Source organism: Adiantum capillus-veneris, chromosome 9 (assembly GCF_014529385.1).
Source record: "Adiantum capillus-veneris isolate H3 chromosome 9, ASM1452938v2, whole genome shotgun sequence".
Lineage (NCBI taxonomy): Eukaryota > Viridiplantae > Streptophyta > Polypodiopsida > Polypodiales > Pteridaceae > Adiantum > Adiantum capillus-veneris.
The window spans coordinates 128,889,371-128,905,257 of NC_140939.1; positions in this window are offsets into that span (position 1 = coordinate 128,889,371).

Below are 15,887 nucleotides of genomic sequence, written 5' to 3' on the forward strand. Positions count from 1 at the left end.
GTAGCTAAATGATCCTAGGTGGGGCGCGCGTGCTCAAGCAGTAGAGAGTGTACATGTTCAATGGGAGAGACATACCTCGAAGAGAAGAGGGCGGTTACTGCAATCGTCCTTGAAGCAGCCAAGCTTGCACATGTTAACCCTCACGGCTCACGGACACCCATCACCTACGATGGACGCGTATTATGTATTCGGTAGAGTCAGGTACCGGGCTTGTCGGACCAATAGGGAAAGGTAGAGTGATCGCCGATGAGAGGCGCACTTTAACTTGGACATTCAAGGGATTAGTTGGTTAAGCATGGGCGCCCAAGTGTGAATGGGGTGAACTCCTATAAAAGCCAACTAAACCTAATTTTTACTCATTCTCTCATTTGTGCAATAGAAGAGTGCTCTTGCTCCATCTCCATCTTCTTCTTCTTCACCTCCTTGTGTGTGTGTGTGTGTGAGAGAGAGAGAGGGAGAGTGTGTGTGCGATCGAGCATTACGAAGGCACGACGGCGACGAAGCGGTTGAGCGCGGCACGACTGCAGCTTCTTCTTCATCGCGGCGAGGAATCCACCACGAAGGCGAGCGTAGAGCGGTGAGTGACACACCCTTTGTTCTCTTGAGCTTGCTAGTTTAGGCTTGTTGTGTGCTTGGAGCCGTTTGTGGCTCGCACACGGTGTATTGGCAAGTCCCTTGCTTCGACAGTGCGGCAAGGAGCGCACATTTTTGGCGCCGTTGCCGGGGATATGCCCTACACTAAGCTCGGTTAGCACTTTACGCTTCCTTGTGGTGCAATTTCTATCATAGGAAAGGCAGGGAAGGAGCGTGTGGAGATTTCTGTTTTTTGCGTTTTCTGCATTTGCTGTCAAGTTTCAATTTCTGCTATTGTCTGCGTTTTTTCAATTTCTGCAATTTCTGCATTTTCAAGTTCGGCGTTTTCAATTTCTGCAATTTTCTGCATTTCTGCGTTTTTTTAATTTTCTGCAATTTCTGCAATTTCTGCAATTTCTGCGTTTTTCAATTTTCTGCATATCTGCGTTTTTTCAATTTCTGTGTTTTCTGAAATTTCTGCATATCTACGTTTTCTCCAATTTTTGCATATCTGCGTTTTCAATTTCTGAAAAAAAAAAAAAAATTTCTGAAAAAAAAAATATTTTCAAAAAACAAAATGGAAATTAAAAACGCGAGTGAGCGGGCGGCGAAATTTTTCGAAAATAAAAAACGTGACTCTTAAAACGGACGGGTTGGTTTGTATAAAAGATAGATCGGGATCGTTTTCCCAAGCCCAAGCCCAAGCCCAAGCCCAAGCCCAAGCCCAGGCCTTAGTCCTCAGTCTTATGATATATACTAGACTCACTCTTATATATATACCCTACTCCCTCAAGAGAGAATGAGAGCATGTGGGACAAGTCCTCCACTCTCCTCCTTTCTCTTCCCACTTGCACCCTTAGACTTTCTAGTTTGGGCCTAGTTCCCTACTGGAAATTGACAGTTTTAGGGATTCCGAGGGCATAGAGTGACCAAACGGAGGGCTGTAAAGCACGGCACGACCCTCTGACCGATACGCTCGTTTCGAGCTATCACACGGCCCATTCCACGACACGCTCTAAAAAATCTAGCAAAAAAACAAACAAAAAACACGCTAAAAACTAGTCACAAGGCCTCCTAGAGCAGCTTTTTGACACCTTAGGGTATCAAAAGCACATGCACTTACGCTCTGGGCGGGTGCTAGAACACGAGCATATTGAGGGTGCCTCTGTTCATACGGACACCCATTACCCATCCACGATAGGCTCTAGACCCTCAGCGGGGACACAAGGTAGCACCACCCAAGACCCTAAAATAGCCGCTAGTGATTCCTCCTCCGACTCAGAAATCATGGAAGCATACCCTACCCAAAACACTGAGAGAGAAGGCCATGCACCTCCCGAAGCTCCAGAGCCTAGTACTAGTATGTTTAGCCGTTTCATGGAAACATTAGGTAGAGCTACTCGCTCGGAACCTGATGCAAATGAAGCACACGAAGGGGGTGGGGAAGTGGACTCTCCTTTCACATCGCACGTGGACCCCACACCCCCAAAGAGTGTCCATGTGGATATCCTGCCAACTTCTTACCAAGAAGGCCCTGTTGAGCTGCCTCCTTCAGAAGTTCCCTCTAGAGTACCGTTGGTGACAAGTAAAACCACGGGGAGCAACATTGCTTCTACCTCACAAGAAACCATTAACACGTCGACTCTAGAAGGATTGTTCATTAATGATCATTGGACATACGACCTCCACACTGAGGTGTTGACGGATCTACACTCTGGCCACGCCTACCATGTAGGATGGATAGAGATTGTACAATCCACCTCTAGTGCCACGAGCATCGAAGATCAACAGAAAATGATCTGTAATGTTATCCATGGCATTATTCAATTAGAAAGGCAAAACCGAGGGGTAAATATACTCTCAACTGGCCCCATGAGATTTCTGGATACGAGCAAGGCTCAACAGCCTACTCTATCACAAATGGAGACTCCTCTAATGAGCCCCATGGACCCATCTCACGTCATTTCACCTGGGGTCTCTATGCAATCTGAGCCTCCGAGCGAAAACTTTAGCTTCCCTAACTTGGCTCAACCCTCTATTAAGGAAAACCCAGTGCTCACTCCAGGGATAAGCCTGACAGAGAATGTACCGATGACATCTACGGTTAGCGCAGTGCCACTACCTAGTGTCATAGTACCTAATATGGGGCCTGGACCATATGTGCCTCTAGGCCCTTATGCACACATGGCCCCCACACCTCCAATTGTACCACTTGCTTATGCTCCTCGAGTGTCGCTCCCTAGCCCTTATCCGAGTGGACCTATGCCCGGTTATGTTCCATATCCTGCATCATCCACACATATGCCAAGACCGGCACCCATCCCTCTCCCACATATGATTCCAAGAGTACCTCCACCAGCCCTACCTCCTCACATAGGTGACTTGGCAGCGTTTGCTCAAACCATAGGTCGATCTATCGCGGAAAATATGCGTCATGCATCTGATAGAGAGCCTAGAAGTAAGGCAGTACAAATTGCCAAACTCACGCAAAAATTCAATGGGGACGAAGATGCTAGGAAACACATTGAAGTGTTTGAACAAGTATGTGATTCCTTAGGGGAACGCAACGAACTACATAAGTGCAATGCCTTAAGCTTGACATTAAGTGGGAAGGCTGGAGATTGGTATAGGACCCTAAGGGTGGACGAGAAAACAATCTACCCTACCCTTCGAAGGTTGTTTCTAAAGGAGTACATACGAGAAGGTGTGCTTTGGGGTGTAGCATCTCAGCTACAGAAGGCCGAACGTAAGGAAGGAGAGTCAGTAAGGGACTTCATTAGTCGTCTAAAGCACTTAAACTCTCGTTGCCCTGTAAATGAGCGCTTCAACAATAACCAACTGCTTGATCGATTCATTCGAGGGTTGAGGAATGAAGGAATCTATAATGGACTAGTGATTAGAGGTATCACAACCTGGGAAGATGTCACTGCCAATGCAATCCAATTAGAGGACAACTTGATGATAGCAGGCATGAGGGTGTCTACTGACACGAGATCCACTAGCTCACAAGCCATTGAGTATGAACCCATGACTGCAAAGCCCATTGCCAATGAGCCAAAGGTATTTGAGACATTCTTGACAGACCTCACCAAGGCAATCCAAGAGTCTCTTAAGGATAATCGACCCCTCAAAATAGTCACATGTATCCAAGAAGGGAGCAACAATGGTGTTCCATTTGCTTAGGTCCACATAGCACTAGTGAGTGCCCTACGTTTAGAGTAAAATTTAATGGAATTTGCAACGCATGTGGTAGGTATGGTCACCAAGCTAAGGATTGTTTAATGATCAAACGTATGATGGCAAATAGACCACCTGTAGCCTGGACGGATGCGCCTCGAGCTCCTGTATTGATGCCTACTCCACCTGTTGAGCAACTACCGCAACACATGGTCCCTAGATCTCAAAATGTTGTACAAGCTACACCGCTACCACCTCCTGTGCTAGGACCGCAGCCCCCGCATCCAAGAGTCGCCCCTATGAACCAAGTGGGTTGCGAGCCATCAAATGCTTATCCAGATGGTTGTGAGGAGGAAATAGACACTAGTATTGCCTACAGACTTGATACATTGGAAGAGTGTCCTATATACTACATGGAAGATTGTTGGGGGCAAGTCAAGCCGGTTTATCAAGCTGCTGCTCTCGCATCCAGAGGTCAAAATATCAACACCCAGGCTAGGAGGCCACCTCTTCAATGCTACGAGTGTGGTGGACCACATCGAGCAGCGGAGTGCCCTATTAGGCTGCAAAAGAATGCTGCACAGATGCAAGTGAATCAAGGGAGCACGTCTGCAATGCCAATACTCACATGTAATCATTGTGGCATAGATCACTTGATTGCCCAATGCCCCTATAACCCAAATGCGCCTAAAATTACACCCCTGAATTTGGTCGAAATTGCTAGTGTGACGTCGCCAATACCACCCGTCGCACCCGCTTATGCGATTACACGGTCCATGCTTCAAGGGCCAGGCCATATCCTCGAAGAGAGAGATACCGCGTCAGTTATCCAAGCAAAGAAAAAGAAGACACGAAGGAAGAAGTCGCAGAATACGGAAAATTCAAAGCCAAGTTCCAAAACAAACATAGGAACAGGAGATGACCCCGTGTATATGAATGACCTCGAGAATGATTCAGATTCAGTCGAGACAATGGAGACTAGAACCAATACCACAAAGGAAAAGACTGACAAAGAAAACCGTAACATGGAACCAAATGAAAACCGAATAAGAGAAAACCATAAGGAGCCTCTGAAAACACCACAAGTGTTTCCAAATCCAATCCAAGACCCCCAAGATAAACCGCAGGGTCAAAAAGGGAAGAATCGTAAAAAGAAGATTGGGACGTACCCAAACCCAGTAGACGAGATTGAGCAGGTGAAACATCTAAGAGGTTTAGTGGAGGAGACTCAAAGGAAACTAGAACTAGAACCCATGCAGGTCAAAATTCATGACACAGTGTTTCCCACGCAAGTTCATCCACCCCACATGAACCATAGACTGTTAGCCATATCTAGTATCATCCAAGAAGGGAGTGAGGACGGGACATCAGAAAGTGAGCATACACCCTTCTTGTTGGAAAGGATGTTTAACGAAGGAATACCTGATCCCATTGAGGAATATGAGATTCCATCCTCACCAGTTCTTAGTCAAGGACCTACACCCTGCAAAACGCCAATGAATGTTGCCAGACTAGTGGACTTCATGTCTTCTGAGGTCCGAACCACGTTCATAGCAAAGCTGTATGGAGATCCTGAGTTATTCCTTGCACTTCGAGAATTCCTTAACGGAGAGCTACGAACGGGATTACCGCAGTTTGCGCAACCAAATAGGCCTGACTCGATTATGATTGATGAGGAAAATCATGTGCAATCACTTGACTTAGATGGACACGAGTCTGTGATCGAGGTACCCATTAACGGATTAGGGCAGTATTTTGAAGGCGACGAGTCTAATGCGACCCTACCCATCACTACCAAGGGATTAACTATAAAGGGAATTCTTGATGGTGGTGCGGGAGTTAGCATCGTTACAAAAGATTGTTGGGAATCCATGGGAAAACCCCGCCTTAGTGTTACTAACATTGTGGTAAAGATGGCAAATGGTACCATAGCCAAACCTATGGGGATGCTCAAGGATCTTAAGATCAAAGTTCTAGGACACAAGGTACGACATACGTTCATTGTAATGGATTTCTCTAAACACCTTATGTCATATGAAATGATTTTAGGACGACCATTCATGAGGGAAGCACAAATGGTTCATGATTGGTCTAAAAATCATGTCTATTTGCAATTCCAAGACTCTGTCCTTAGAGTGGATTTGGTGACTGGTAAGGTACACCCCTTAGGGAGTAAAACCATTATTGATCATCGCTCTGACACCACAGTTCACTCGGCCCCACTACAATATTGTTACACTTGTAAGAAGGATACAGACATTGGCCAAGATTCTCCTTATATGGATATCCTACCTGGTATGACGGAATCAGACAATGTGGATTGGGTCCACCTAGCATCAACCATAGACACTTGGGGAAATAGGGGGACGACCTGGGTAACACCTGAGGGGGATGAAATGCATGTACCCTTAAATATGCTACAAGCAATGCATATCACTTCCGACAAGACTCATCCTAATGTAACGAAGAAAACATACAAGTGGGTCCCTAAAGCTTCTTTAGCGACCATAGCTAGTACTAAAAAACAGAAGCCTTGTACGAAACGTACCACTCGCTCCAAAAAAGTAAGAAAATGTTGCGATGGATCCCTAAACGACTATTGGAAGCCCAAGGCTACTATCAAGGAAATGATCAAATCTGGGTGCCCAAACGTAAAGTGTACTCTTACCTGTCACCTGGCCCATGTAAACCCAATCCTGTGGCTCCAAAACAAATTGAAAATCGCGGAAAGGAAAAAATCATGGAATGTTACACACCCGTTCTAGAGCTAGTTTGGGTACCAAAGAAAGAACGATTTGTTCCACCTAGCTCAGGAACAGGGAAATCAAATGAAGCTTCTTGCTCTTCATGTAGTTCCTATATGCAAATAGAAGCTTCGACACAACCTCCACCTACCACTGTACATATCCATCCAAGCACGAAAGAGTTTGCACCTTCCGGGGTAAGTTCACCACCTACAACAACGTTGCAAATAAAATCCTGGGAGAGTACCTTACCACCTTGCAACTTGACGAGGCACCTAGGGTAATAGAAAACTACTGGCAAAAATCCTCACCTATTACCAACTGGAACAATTGGTTTCAAAGGGTGACAAGCTCATTTCAAACGGTATGATCTACCCAAGGAAGGGGGGAGTGTTTGCTGACAGTCATCATTCATTTGTTTCCCTCTCAACCTTTTTCCATGACCTCTCAATTCCAATCTTAGGGAATGTACATATAAAGCTTTATACTCACAAAAAAAAAAAAAAAAAGAGCAAGAGCAATTAGCAAACGAGTATGCACATTAAAGTCAAAACATTGACTCAGACCTACACATGTCACATCTGGTACAGTGAAACAGAAACCTATGCCATAAAACACCTTTGATCCTCATCACTTGAATGATGGAGGGTAGGTAAGATTAGTACGATAGGAGTGTTTCTGTTTTAGAGTTGAGAGATTAGCAAAGTTCTCTTTTCCCACTGATGTGCCTCCTAGAGGTATTGTTTGTGTTTCATAGTGTGTACAGGAGCGTGTTGCTATTGATAGGATTTGGACCTTCATGGAACCTTCAAATCAAGCACGACCATCAACACAAACAGGTGTTTCTTGTCCATTAGCATTGCCGTTATCTTTTTGCATCTATGATTGTCTGCTTTGATTGTGATTGGTAGCATAATATTCAGTGCATTTGCTTAGTATCAAACATTTAATTCAATGTAATGTTTTGTCATAATCACTTGTCTAGGTTTAAAAATCAAGCAGTCCGACTAAGCTAGTTTGACCAAGTTAGGTGTTAGAGATCTTCTCTTAATACCATGGGGAATGCCTTCCTAATAAGCAATGGTTACTTAGGTTCTTAATCCGATTTAGGCAGCATTGTATGAAATGTACTAGGGCTTTCTAGTGGGCTTAACACTAGTGACCTTTAGCTTAAGTATTATAAAGGGAGTTTACTAATGTGATGAGCCTGGGGAGTGTAACAATGTTATATGACCCCCCAAAGTTACAAAATTAAAATGCTGAAAATGAACAAACAAAAAATCAAAGTGCCACAATGTAAAATTTTAAGCTGGAAGAGAAATCCCTACTTAAATTGGTACTTCACTCACATGTATTGCCTATGGTACTAGAGCCCTAGAGGTTCCCAGTGTGGGCGCTTTTCCTTGAAAAGCAAAAAACCCAAGGCATACAAAATAAGCACCCACTTCAAAATTGAATCAGTGTGAAAAGACTTCGGGGGGTCAAAGAAAAAGTAATCAGTCAGGCGATGATTTCATGAGAAATTCCTTTTATGGTAGCTTAACTACAAAGTCTTCTAGATATAGCCTCTAGTCAGCCCTCGAACATGAATACTTGGCTCTCGCGATTAAACAACTTAATTGACCACAGAAAATTAAGAAGCTTACCCATGGTATTAATAGTCGATCTTTGGTGCCTTTCGACCGTCAAATTAGCGACCCCAGACTTGTTTAATTTTTTACCTTTACATCTGTTTATGCATTTGATTACATTGCAATTTAATGTTCATTGCTACCAAATTGTTTGAAATTCTTTTACCAATCAATGTGTCTACCTAAAACTGCATATGCTTTTTAAGAGAATGCAATTACTGTGCCAATGTTGTTTGATTTTGCAGTGACTGAAGAAGGCTAAGGACATTCATCTCAAACGCTCTTCCACCTCGACGAACCAGCTTCAACTCAATAGCTTCCGAGGACGGAATCTACATCAGGAAGGGGGGCATGTTAACCCTCACGGCTCACGGACACCCATCACCTACGATGGACGCGTATTATGTATTCGGTAGAGTCAGGTACCGGGCTTGTCGGACCAATAGGAAAAGGTAGAGTGATCGCCGATGAGAGGCGCACTTTAACTTGGACATTCAAGGGATTAGTTGGTTAAGCATGGGCGCCCAAGTGTGAATGGGGTGAGCTCCTATAAAAGCCAACTAAAACTAATTTTTACTCATTCTCTCATTTGTGCAATAGAAGAGTGCTCTTGCTCCATCTCCATCTTCTTCTTCTTCACCTCCTTGTGTGTGTGTGTGTGTGAGAGAGAGAGAGAGAGAGAGGGAGAGTGTGTGTGTGATCGAGCATTACGAAGGCACGACGGCGACGAAGCAGTTGAGCGCGGCACGACTGCAGCTTCTTCTTCATCGCGGCGAGGAATCCACCACGAAGGCGAGCGTAGAGCGGTGAGTGACACACCCTTTGTTCTCTTGAGCTTGCTAGTTTAGGCTTGTTGTGTGCTTGGAGCCGTTTGTGGCTCGCACACGGTGTATTGGCAAGTCCCTTGCTTCGACAGTGCGGCAAGGAGCGCACAACACAATAGAACCTCTAAGCACAATAAACCTTGAGCACGAGAACGAGAGAGAGAGAGAGAGAGAGAGAGAGAGAGAGAGAGAGAGAGAGAGAGAGAGAGAGAGAGAGGCGGGGGGGGGGGGGGGGGGGGTGTGGGCACGGTGTTTGAAACTGCCAACTACTCATGAAACAAAGTGGGTGTGTGAAGGCTGAATTTTTTAGTGTAACATTTTTTAGAATATAAATTTGGACGTCTGAAATATGGCACCAGTGACCACACCCCCAACGTCATGCTATGCTATTTAATTATATCACATATATAGATTTTCACCTATTCATGCTTTCACCCGGTTAGATTTTGCAAATCTTAACCCCTTGGCTAGATTTTGTAAAGAAATTTCGTAAACTACTAATTAACTGAGACTGGCATTGTCTACTATGTCATCAATACTGATTTTAAGCAATGTGGTAGACTTAGCTACCACCCCTTGGAAATTGAGAACTTCTTTCCTTGAAAGTACAAGTGTGAAGAGACCAATCAATGGCTATCAACACTTGTGGATGGATTTTTCATTAGTTGGGTCATACCCTTTAAGAAACAACTCATATAGGCACAATCAACTAAACCTAAGACCCTCTTCAAGTTGGAATCTTACTCATAAAATACCATGCCTCTACACACAATTATTGTTATAAACTAAACTTAAGATCCTCTCAAGTTGGAATTGTATTCACAATTGGATTTGTGAAACAATCATATTTTCTCATTGAAAGAAGAGAAAAATTACCTAGCCCAAGTTATATAATCATCAATTCATTGCCAAGGTTGGTTGGTTCAGCACTCTCTCTCTCTCTCTCTCTCTCTCTCTCTCTCTCTCTCTCTCTCTCTCTCTCTCTCGCGTACTCCTCATTGCTCTACGCTTTTGCATCTCGACTTTCATAGCAAGGTGTTGGAGCACTTGCAAGAGAGTATGTGTGTACCGATAGACTAATGTGGTACTAAGGTTAACCATAAAGAGATCAAAATTAAGTTGGTTTATTGTAAGCAATCTGACACTTTCTCAAGTAAAGGTAGGTTCACACCATTGCAATCTCACAGTTGCCATACCTATCTAAGGTATGCCTGGGAACAAAACCTTGAAAATTATTAATGGATTTTCTTAAAATAGCCCTTAGCCCAATTGACAGTAAGCAAGTTGCACTCGTGAATAGAAAGCGCTTAAAAGTGTGAGGTTAAATATATAATATCAATAAGCAAAAACAATGAAAACCCATATTAGACGAGATCAGGTTGTTAATGAGGAACGTCTTGCAAACACCAAACCCATAAGAAGAGACAAAATTGTGAATGAGAACATCCAATATGTGAGTGCCATTGTTAAGGTCTTGTCTCTTGCTTGAACTATTCAAGTAGAGAATTCCCTTCCTAAGAGTGCAAAAGGGACACTTCACTATCCATCCATGTGAATCATCGTCGTACTATGCAATGGTACCAAATCATTGCCCTTATTTTATGATCAAGTTTTCAACACATCATAAACTCTCACTCTCTCTCTCTCTCTCTCTCTCTCTCTCTCTCTCGGGTGTGTGTCAGTCTGATTAAGAAGAGGAGAATTGGAATAACATTTCAAACACCCAAGTGTGGTACATTGGAGTTCACCAATTGTCAAATAAATCTTTGAGGTCTCTTAAGTTTTTCCCATGACGTTCGAAATCCCTCTCTCTCCCTCTCTCTCTCTCTAAAAATGACAATGCTGAGTCTGTATTAAAATTCATACATCGTGTGTTTTGTAATGTTCGATTTAGTTCTTAAAGAGATGTAATCAAGATTGAAGGGGAGTATAAAATGAGGTGGATTGTTGATATAATCAGATCATGTACAACTCAACATGAGGAAAGGGCGGGTATGAGAGAGAGAGAGAGAGAGAGAGAGAGAGAGAGAGAGAGAGTAAGCCCAGCACCACGCGAGGGGAAAAGGAAGGACAACCGGAGACAGAATTTGACGTGGACTGCTCGTTCAAGTTACTCAGCACCACGTAGTAGGAGAGCCGGCTCTCGCTGCCTGCTTCTGCACCAGCGCAGAGAGAGAGAGAGAGAGAGAGAGAGAGAGAGAGAGTTTGCGAGCTTTCTCACAACATGTAATATATAAGGGGGCGCCATGCCGCTTCAGCCGACGGCCATGACGCCGTTCCAATGCTCGCGCCGCCAGAAACACAAGTTTAAATTTTTTTATAGAGGGTCGACCAAAATTTTCCAAAATGTCCTTCACTTTCTCCAATTTTCCAAAATACCCTTCATTAACTTCATTCTCCAAGAGCAATTTTTTTTTGGAACTCTCTTCACAGAAAGATTGGTTCTCCGTCATTAGTAGATAATAATAGAACTCGGAGTTTCAATGGTATTTTGGGATCTAAAAATGAAATCATTCATCAATTTAGAGTGATATGCCTCTATCTATGAGCTCATTGGTGAATAGTTTTGTCTAAGACACTCCATTGTCATAAAGATTAGACTATGCAAAAACTGGGGCAAATCCATCACAAAATGTTACATAGGTATTTTGGGAATTTCACGAATTTCAAGCGTATTTTGGTAAATTTCCCTTCTTATACATAGTGCATTGGCTTGGGGGAAATGTAATCCTACTCCCTTCTTGTCAATGTAATCTTGTTAAATTCTAAAGAAAATGCCCCTTATGTGAAACTAACGTATATTTAATACAGTGCGCCCCCCACATCTCTCACTCTCTCGTGAAGAAACCGGCTTTTAGAAATCAAGAAAGTAAGTGCACAAAAACACTATTTTGCAAATCGAACATATCCTTTGGAAATGTAGATTTGATCATTTTTCCTACAATGCCTATAAGATCTATGACTGCAAACAAATTTTGCACACATCTGCAAACATTTTGCACAAACAACCACACACAGAATATGTTAGATTTTTATTTTTTAATTTTTTGTCATGTACGAGTGTCACGAGTGTCATGTGCTTATGAAAGCAAATAGAATGCTTGATGAGTCAATTGTTTAAGACACGGTATGTTGCATTGCACTAATTGTCGATGGCAACCTTGATTATACTTGAATTGATATGTATGCACTTACAATGGTACCAAAAGTTCTTGTTGATTTTCTCAATTGAGAATAGTTTTTTTGAGTTGCAATACCATGGCAAAATATGTTGTTTACATACATCAGACTTAAGAGCATGAGACATTGCCTTGGTTTGCTATATGCTGTTTGATGTAGCCCATTGTTGCACATTGCTCTTTTGCAGATGGCCCCCCCTTTGGATCCCTATTTTCCCTCCTTTGGATCCCTACTGTGACCAATCTGCTAGCCTTACCAATCATCTAGCTTTTTCTCCCCTGGTACTTCCCCATATTAAATGATGAGTTTAACATGAGAAAATCATTTAGGAGAATATGATATTAGTTATTATGACATTACCTCTCTCTGGAAATCATAGTCGTCCCTCGACTATGGGGTAGAGAAGATAAAGCTTATTCATTAGTCCTTTTTCTAGCGGGTAGAGGACCCCTATCTTACCCTACGCCATCGTTCCAGAATGGATGACTAATCCATTTGGTGCTTGAGAGCCTAAGCTTTCGCAAGCACGTCTGCGCATTACTCCTATCAATCTTCCATAGTAGAGTGACAAGCTCTACTTGGTGTTTGGAAGACGTCGTCTCCACAAACTTGATTCTAAGCATGCATACTACTCAACATTTGTGCACAATAAAGAAAAAGAAAGTCTTATAAGACAAAAACTTTGTTCATTTTAAACATTTGTACATTTGCTTAATCTAGGAAAGCATTGTAAGCATTCACAAGGTTTAGATTATCGTTTAATTGTATGCCTTTCATCCATCTAGCATCTTCAATAGTTGGTTCTTGAGGTGGCTCTCCTCTGCAAGGCTTTAGTAGGCTCACATGAAAAGCATTGTGTATGAGCCAATGATTGAGAAACTTGAGTTGATAGACCATCTCATTGATTGGTCTAAGAATCTAGAAGGGACCATAGTACCTTTTCGCTAACTTAGCATAGTACTTTTGGTGTCCCGTAGGATTCTTTCCCATTGTGTGCCTTAATCGAGCTTTGGGAAATTTAAGCAAGACCCAATCATTTTCTTTAAAGGCTTGGTCTCTTCTGTGCCTTTGCTATGAGATAGAGATAGCATCCTTAATCTTTTGGAAAGATTCTTGTAGGTCTGGGCTATACTCATCTATAGCGAAGATCTTCCCGTGTACCTTAAGTAGTAGGGGACTTTTAGATCTTCCCTCAATTACCTCAAAAGGTGCTTTTCTCGTGGAGGTATGTACAGTATTATTATAGGCATACTCCACTAAGGGTAAGTACTTCTCCCATTGGGACCTTTGATCTACCTCAGTTAAATAGGCTTTTAGTAGATCAAGAATTGTTAGGTTAGCTATTTCACTTTGGCCATCCGTTTGCGGGTGATAGGCCGAAGAGAAATGTAGACTTGTCCCTAAATTCTCAAAGAGACCCTTCCAGAAATTACTAGTCATTAGATAGGATCTCTATCCGACACTATGGACATCGGCAAGCCATGGTACTTGAAGATTTGGGATATGAAGAGGGTTTCCATTTGATGGGCTTTGATAGTCTTTTTGATAGGTATAAAATGAGCTTGTTTGCTGAACCTGTCTACTATCATCCATAATCCCGTATTCCCATGGATAGACTTAGCCAATCCAAAGATAAAATCCATGGATATTGCTCTTCCATGGTGAATTAGGGATTGGCAAAGGTTGAAGCAATCCAGGGATCTTCCCTCTATCAAGCTTTGTCTTTTGGCATACCACACATTTAGAAACATACTCTGGTATGTTTTCTTTCATGGTAGTCCAATAGAAATATGTTTCAATCCCTTTTAGGGTAGATTGAATCCCTCTATGTGCCACATAAGGAGGAGCATGAGATTCATACATTACTTTCTCACGTAGTGAGTTAGTAACGCATAGTCTATTGCCATAGAGAAGATAACCATCTTGTAAGGTAAATGGTTCCTCTTTCTTCCCTAGTGCAAGGGATGAAATCAAATCTCTAAAATCGGGATCAATAGCATACTCATCTATCATAGAAGATAGATCACTGTGAGTTGCTATGGAAACCGCATTCACTCTTGGCCGACTTGAGAGTGCATCGGCTACTTGATTATGCTTGCCAACAATGTGAGCAATATGAAAATGAAATTGTGAAAGGAAATTTACCCACCTCATTTGTTTGTTGGAGAGCTTGGTTTGCGTCATGAAGTACTTAAGTCTTCCGTCCACCATAGAATGAAAGGAGTCCCTAGTATAAATAGTGCTTCCAGGATTCTAAGGCATGTAGAACTGTGAGCAGTTCCTTTTCATATATGCCTAAAGATTGCTCAACAGGGCAAGCCTTTGACTTTCATAGGCTATGGAGTGCCCTTCTTGGAGCAAAACAGTTCCAAGGCAATCACCACAAGCATCACATTGGACCTCAAATGGCTTTGAGAGATCTGGCAGTGTAAGCATAGGCTCAGAGATAAGCTTTTCTTTAATCTTTTCGAAAGTATTGTTCTCCTTGGCAGACCATGTATACCTAACATAGGTCATGTAGTGGTCATGCTATTAGTGAGAACTTTTCTATGAAGCATCTATAGTATGCACACATACCTATAAAACTTCTTAGTTCATGAAGATTCCTTGGATTAGGCCATCCTTTTATTACCTCTTGCTTTGATGGATCCATTTGGATGCCATCTTGAGAGATAATGTGACCTAAATACTGAATCTCTTGTAAGAAAAACTCACTTTTCTTTCGATTAACATAAAGTTTATTCTCTCATAGAACTTGAAATATCACCTGGAGGTGTCGCTAGTGTTCGTCTAATGAATTAGAGTAGATGATTATATATTTTTAATTGAGCTTATGTTTCAAATATCTTGTCATTTGGAGTTATTCAGTGCTAATTTATTCCTTTTTCTTTTTGAAGTCTATGTACAGATACAAAAGGTGGGCTAGAGACTTGAAAATTAATCCAAACCCTGTGAAACTTGGCAAGAGACCTATCCATAATGTGTACAACCAGAAGAAGCTTGGAAAATTCTTTGTTCAAGATCAAAAGATAATAATCATGCTTATTATCAAATGATCCAAGACACAAGACTTTTACACTTTTCTTGAAAGGAGCTTGATCTATGATAGCAATTGACTGCAATTGTCAAATTTCAAGGGAAATGGAATAGTTTTGACTGAGATTGACAATTGTTTAGTATTAGAGTCTGCAAACTACTAAAATTTGGTAAACATTTGTGCAAAACTTATCCAAAATCTGTGAAAATTGATTCAAAGCTCCTTGACCATATCCTTGACTATTGTACATCATCAAAAGTGCAAAAAAGGGTATTTCTAGGCCAGTATATGATATAGGTGCTTATTACCATCTGCACCCCATAGTGTATTTTTTTGGCTGCCAAGTGTAGATTACCTATCCCAAATATACCTTGCAAAATTTGGAGTCATTTGGACACTATTTGCTACCAAAAACTGAGTTACCAAGAAATTAAAGATTGCATATTGTTCCTTTGGCTACTTTTCCAATTTGGGACTGGAAATTTTTACCATAGTCTTGGTACATGCTTGTGGTGTTAGATAGAACTTGGGCTATTTTGATAGCATAAGAATAACTATTGGGAAGCTCATATAAGGAATTTTGCACCCGATAGATTTACTAGAAAATTGTGTTGTCGGACTTGTAGAATCAAGATCAAAACTTGGAGATAACTCAGGAGAAGATATTCTCCATAATTGAAACTCATTGGTATTGGGTCAAGTGATCTGATATTTCATTCTT